This window comes from Oreochromis aureus, linkage group 14 (assembly GCF_013358895.1).
Source record: "Oreochromis aureus strain Israel breed Guangdong linkage group 14, ZZ_aureus, whole genome shotgun sequence".
NCBI lineage: Eukaryota > Metazoa > Chordata > Actinopteri > Cichliformes > Cichlidae > Oreochromis > Oreochromis aureus.
The window spans coordinates 21013137-21019476 of record NC_052955.1 but is presented as its reverse complement, the minus strand read 5'-3'; the positions used below and the strand labels follow the sequence as shown (position 1 = coordinate 21019476).

The 6340-nt window shown below is 40.6% G+C and overlaps 1 protein-coding gene across 2 annotated transcripts in view; it reads left to right on the top strand.

Moving 5' to 3' along the window:
* Window positions 1-2606: 2606 nt before the first annotated feature.
* LOC116315275 (lissencephaly-1 homolog) overlaps window positions 2607-6340 on the top strand; it is a 41637-nt gene continuing 37903 nt past the window's right edge. The window contains exon 1 of one of the 2 annotated variants that reach the window (XM_031733567.2): window positions 2607-2789. The gene's annotated coding sequence lies outside the window, so the exon portion shown is untranslated. Of the gene's footprint in view, window positions 2790-3800; window positions 3902-6340 lie in introns of those variants that run through there. The other variant, XM_039622856.1, reaches the window with a different exon arrangement.

Here is a 6340-nt window from a genome sequence, read left to right as displayed (position 1 = left end):
TTCAAGTGGCATCCAACAGTAATACAGAGAGTGTCCATAAGGTGGCACTCTAACATTCTTCTGTATGTGAAGGACAAACGTTTGACCTACATGACAGGAAATGTCACGGTGCAAGTTCAGATACACACATGCTGTATTTGATTTAGAAAGGTATCCTCATGGACTTTAGAAACATACAGCTCTTCTAGCATAGCCAGATGTACTGGAAATACATTAAATTGTATTACTGTAAACATTACATGAGATTGTTTAATTTTAAAATACCAATAATAGAAGTTTTTACATTTAGCAGGGATGTGACAACTTTAATTTTTAGCACATTTGTGGTTCTACCTGCTGTTAAATGTGTTCTAAAATGTTTGCATCAGAACATTTATTGATCTGATGCTGCGATAGTTTATGAAAACTCCCTGAGAGAGGGGAAACTGTCTACAGAGATACTCTGCTGCCCTTTCAACACTTTTCGCTTTAGTTGGAGACATCAGTCTGACTCTGCTGTAGGTTCTTTCCTGAATATTTGAGCTGTAGATGTTTATTTGAGGTTATCTCCAGAAGTAGGGGGAAAACAAAGTGTAATAATATAATACTATAAAGTGTATTCATTCACACATATTTTGCAGAACTTTGCAATTTGAATGTAAAACAAAAATGCAAAGCAGGTCATGGAGAATGTTTACTTAAAGGACAAATACTCAAAGATTAAACACTGAACTTGCTCATATGGGCCCTGTGCAAAGTAGCTTTTTAAAGTTAAAAAGAGCTCATACTATCTTATAAAAAATAAGAGTGCTGTGAAAAGAAGAAAAAGGCAAATATCTATCCTAAAATATGCGTTTCACTGCTCCTGGTCATACTGCAATACTGTCTTTGTGTGATGGTGAAAACACTGGCTGTTTGAGGGTTTTGTGTTCTCTCGCTGATGAAATCTCTTCTCCACAAAGGCTTCTTAAGCCTAGTGTTTGAGTCTGCTTCCCCTGATGGTGTGTGGTATTTGTGTGTGTTGGTCTTTACAAAATAATCTAATTATTTTTTGGTCTGAGTATGCTTTTATATAAAAAATGGATTAAAATAAAACTAGTGAAAGATCTGTTCGGATTTTTTATCAACTTCTTATATGTTTTTAATTGGTTTTATAACAAGTAGCCAGTGCAGATGTGAAAAAGTTTTCAAGGACTCGATGCAGTCCCATGGAAACACTAAGTACACCTAATGATTCAGTCGCTTGTCAGTCTCATCACTGTGAGGAATTTTGTCCCACTCTTCTTTACAAAGTTGCACAAATTGACATTTGTGATCATTAATGTATACACAGCTCTTTCATGGGCTCACCCCAGTATTTCAATCAGGTTGAGGTCTTGACTAGATCATTGCAACACCTTGATTCTTTTCTCCTGTTGCATGACATCAAGTGAATCTTCCGCTGTCATACAGATGGTCTCACATTTGACTCTACAGACTACTTAAGTATACAGAGAACCTCACGGCCAATTCGGTAACTGCAAGGTGCCCAGGTCCTGTAGCTCTGAACAAAGCCCAAGTCATCAAACCACCATCGGCATGCTTGTTAAACTCATATGAGATGTTTGTGCTAAGTTGTGTTTGTCTTGTCTGTCCAAAGGGCGTTGTTCCCAAAGTCTTGTGGGTGTTCAGATGCAACTTTGCAAAATTAAGGCATGTTGCCATGTTCTTTTTAGAAATAAGTCTCTTTCTTCTGGCAGCACAACACACACTTGTTCAGTCTTTTCTTAATTATGCACGAACTGTATGAACTTTAACATTTAACTTGTGAACTGTAGAATTGAGGCCCATAGAGTCTGGGCTGTAGCTCTTGGGTTCTTGATTTTTCTTTGAAGGCTCTAAGGTCTAACTTTGGAGTGAATTTGCTGGGACCTCCACTACTGAGAAGATTTTGGCATTGTGTTAAAACACTACCAATACGTATTCCTTTATAGAGATGCTCACACTTGGTGATGATCAGTTAATCAAGTGCATTTGATTAGCAGCATCTGGCTACTACTTACCCCCGTTCATATGAAAGGAATACTCAATACTTGGCTTTGACAGAACTGCATGTATGGTCCTGTGGAAAAAAAAACCCCTTTCTTTTACATGACTGTATCTGAGGAACATCAGTATCAGCTCTTGATCGGTATCAGTCTATTTGTAAATAACTGACAGAGATCTGTCTCAGCTGGTACAAAAGAGGAACTAGTAACAACACCAAAAGGGGAAAAAAAATCTAATTTCAGCAGCTGCTGTCAGTCAAAGTACAGTTTAAACATTGTACATATTTTCATGCTCATCAAGTTTCATATGTAAAAAGATTATTTATAAAGCTGTCATAACTGATGGGGGTAATTTACCTGAGAAATGTCCTAGAATTGGCGTGTAAAGTACAAAAAATAATTAAAGCACTAAATAAAAAAAAGTGCACTTCTGTGAGTTTAGTAAGTCTCTAAATTACTCATGACATCTAGGACAATTTCCTCTATTTAAAACATACTTAAGAGGAGTCGCAATCTAAGAGTTAACAGGCAAATAAAATAACCACCAAGGGCGCGCGCGCTCCTGTGATGGCGTGAACGCGAATTCCGTGCGCGTACCCGGCCGAAGTCGAATGCGGTAGTGTACGAAAAAAAAAAACAAGCGAGCGGAGCCGACAGGAGACAAGACGGCCACAGTTTACCTCCACATCATAAGGCCAGGTTTTGGGAGCGGAAATTTCACGCCCTGCCGGGTCGTGTTGCTGTCGGAGACGTCTGAGGATACTCACGGCCAGGAACAATAGGGTGAGTCCGAGCAGTTTTCATTTATGAAGCCGGCGACGGTCGAAGGAATCCGTCGTTAGGTGGGGAAAATGACGATGTGGCTGCAGTCCGTGCACCTCCTTTCTGTGCCTCAAAATGGCGGATAGGCCGCTCTGGACTGGAGCAGCAGGTACCCTGTCAGTGGGAGTTTGTCCTTGTGTGCCGACAAACAGCATTTGAACACTGGCTGTCATTTAAGCCGTTATTATTTGTTGTTTTAGTTAAATGTAGATACTTGAGCTGGAATACAAAGTGTGGTTTTGATTGAAGTTAAATGAGCGAGCTAACTTTCTGGAGCTAACTTGGCTAACGTTAACTTTAGCTGAAGATAACCTGGAGTAAGATAAAGATAACGTCTGGCGTTGTGGTCAGGTAAGCCGATGTAGAGTAAGTTTGGAGAAGGTTTTAGTGATGAGATATGTTAGTGCCAACTGTGCTGCTTATGGCGTCCCACTTAAGTTAGTAATAAGTAATTAGCATAGTTAGAAGTGCAGAAACTGTGTCTGTCAACCTAGTCTCTTAACCTCTGCAGCATGCTTGAATGTATTTCCAAGTAGAGGGTTATCCTTGGAAATGTTAGGCCTGTGTCTCGTTTAAACACCTGGTCGCCCTGTTGTCGTTAACCGGCGGCGCAGCCCCGGCGTTAGCATTTGGAAGCGGTTGTGAGTGACGTTCAGGCGTCGTGTGGTTTATTGTGCAGATATTATTGTGTTTCGACATCAGTCAGCCCGGTTGCTCCCGTGACCTGTCACCGGGTGCGTTACCTCCCTTCTCTGGTCGCTGTCATGCTGCTGGATGGATGGATGGATGGATTGATGGATGCTCGGCTGAGGCAGCTCCCATCATTGCTGTCACACTCGTGGGCTGCTTCACGCTGTATGTTGTTGGCACGGTGTTTGAAAATCAGGGTGGAGCACGCAGGAGGAGGCGACGTGTTTGCATGTGTGTCTCGTTGTATGAATTCACAGTCAAGTGAAAACGGGGATGAATGCTAGTCTTTGCTCTGGCAGTCTCATGGGGGAATGTACGTTGTCCCTGCTTTGCGTGAACCTTGTTTTCAGATCGGATAAACCATTAAGGATCAGCCACGCCTGGTAAGTGTCCTGCAGCTGATCATGTGGGATGTTGATTATATTGTTTATTTTAGAAAACGGCATTCAACTCGTCTTACACTCCATGCAGGTGTTTGCGATTGTGTTGTAGGTTGTGACAGACTTAAAAGGACTCTAAAATGCAGCCATTTTGAGGAGCAATGCCATTTTTGAATGTAGCGGTTGTTGGGACCTGTCACGTGTAATACTATTATGATATGCACACACTTATCTCTTAAACAAATGATGCCAAAATGCTGCAAATTTCTTTGGTCTTGTTGTGGGTGAAAGTTGGCCTGCTCTTTGCTTGATCTGTTTTTGAATCTGCGCAGTCAACACGAAGTTTAGTAATAATTTATGCAGTTTTCTTTCAATGTCAGAAAAGCTAGATATACAGACTGTCCATGATGTCAAAATAGTTCAAAGTTCAACTTTTAGTTTAAGAACAGCAGCTTTGTATTTGTATAAAATATACAGTGTGCTGAGCTGGTTTTTACTTGACAGCGCTTTTTTTCTCTGTCTGTGCTGAGTTTTTATCAGCAGTTGATTTGAATAAGTGCATCTCTGTAGCCAGGCCCCATTCAGTACTGTCAGCACTGGAAACGCAGCAGCTCCAATTGTGTTTCACTGCAATTGGAAGCTTTAGAAATTGTTTTTAGTCCATCAGCAAAACTGCAAAGAGTCACTGATGTTATGGGGCTGTCATCTAATAGTTGTGTAAAATGTGAAGATTTTTGCAAGAAAGGAGCAAAATGTGCCCTGTTTTTTTTGTGTGTGTGTGTGTGTGTGTGTGTGTGTGTGTTTTTTCTGTCAGCAGAGAGTATTGAGGCAGGGAGAGACAGAGAGAGAGGCTATTTGCCTTTGCTATAGTGGATGGCTTACAGTAGCACAGAGGTTCACTTTCCAGACAGCTTGCCCACTGCTAAGCTGACTGGTCATTACCCAATCTGCCAATAACAACTGTCAGTCATCCTACAAATGACTGTTTTCACACGTTGCCAGATATTCTGCTATACTTTACAGAAAGTATTTATGTTGTAGTGAGACTGTAAATGAGTTGTAGAGGCTGATGCTTTGATAGCAATCCTCCATTTGTGTGATAGTCACCATAGTTGCTTGGAGAATTAACCTCTGGTCTATATTTATAGTCTTAATAATTTCAGCCAGTAGCTTGTTGGTGTGAGGTGAATGGCCTGGAGGGATTCATACATGGTTTATAACAAACTTCTTTGCTGTTGTATAAATGTAGCAGGCTAACCTGCCTCAATGGTGTTGCTCTCGCCTGCATGTTCAGCGTCTTATTGGTGTAACATTGATCTGTTGTCCTTTACAGCTTCCTCTCTGTTCAGTGTCTATCCCATTCTGTGGGTGTGGATGTTGGGGTGTGTGTGTGCTCTTCCAGAAGGTAAAACAGCTGTTTGAGAGCAAGGAGTAGGTTTTTATCTGTCTTGAGCACTACTTAAATATTTTTGTAGTCATGCATTTGAGGCCATCTGTAGAGATCATGCTTCTCCTAATGAAATCTCCTCTATTAATCTCAGGAGAACTATGCTATCTTACTACCCATATAATTTAATAAGTTTAAGTGACTGCTACCAACCCAGTTAACTAAGACAAGCACCTCGTGGGTTGTAGTGGCTGCACGTTGGGAGCCGAGCCAGACGTTCCCCCAGTTAACATCAGTTAGTTGTAAAGGTCTTTAGATGGTCTCTGCCTGAGTGATTTATCAAGAACAGCCATTCACAGAAACATAGCCTTTGAGTGTTATTAAAGTGGAGAGGATATTTCCATTGTGTGTGATCAAGCTTGAGATTTCTTTAGTTATCTGATTTTGAAAAACCTCTATTTAGTCTTGTCAGGAAGCAGTCATCTCCACAGCGTATTTAGTAATTTTATCACTTTGTATGTTAAATTAGCCAAAGTGTGTCGACATCTAAATTACTGCCTGTGTCATAAGCCTCTAATATGTGCACATTAGCTGTTAAATATATTATGTTTATTGCTCTGTTGAAACCAAAGTCTTGAAAACATCATATTATATCTGCTTCAGTAGCTAAATGTGTCAGCATGTAAGTGTTCAGGTCATGTGACTGTGTTGTTTTTGATTCAGTTTGCATGGTTATGAGATGTAAAATCACAGACCTGTTCAAAAGACTCTTATGCATAGGTGTACCTCCTCTTTGGTAAAGTAGTTTAGCCTGGTAGCCATTCCCCTTCTGTGATTCAGTGACTTTTGTCCCCCAGGTGTTGACCTGGATTTTTTATGTTTGGTCTGTGCTCTTGTATGATCAAGCTTTGCCAGCCTTCTCCAGCCAAACTTGACTGTTTCTGCTGTATTTTAACACTTCATTATTTCACATTATTGATAATAGTTCTTTTTGTTATGGAAAAATGCAGTCTGTGATGTTGTTCCCAGGGCATGTGACGTGGAGTCTGTAAGAG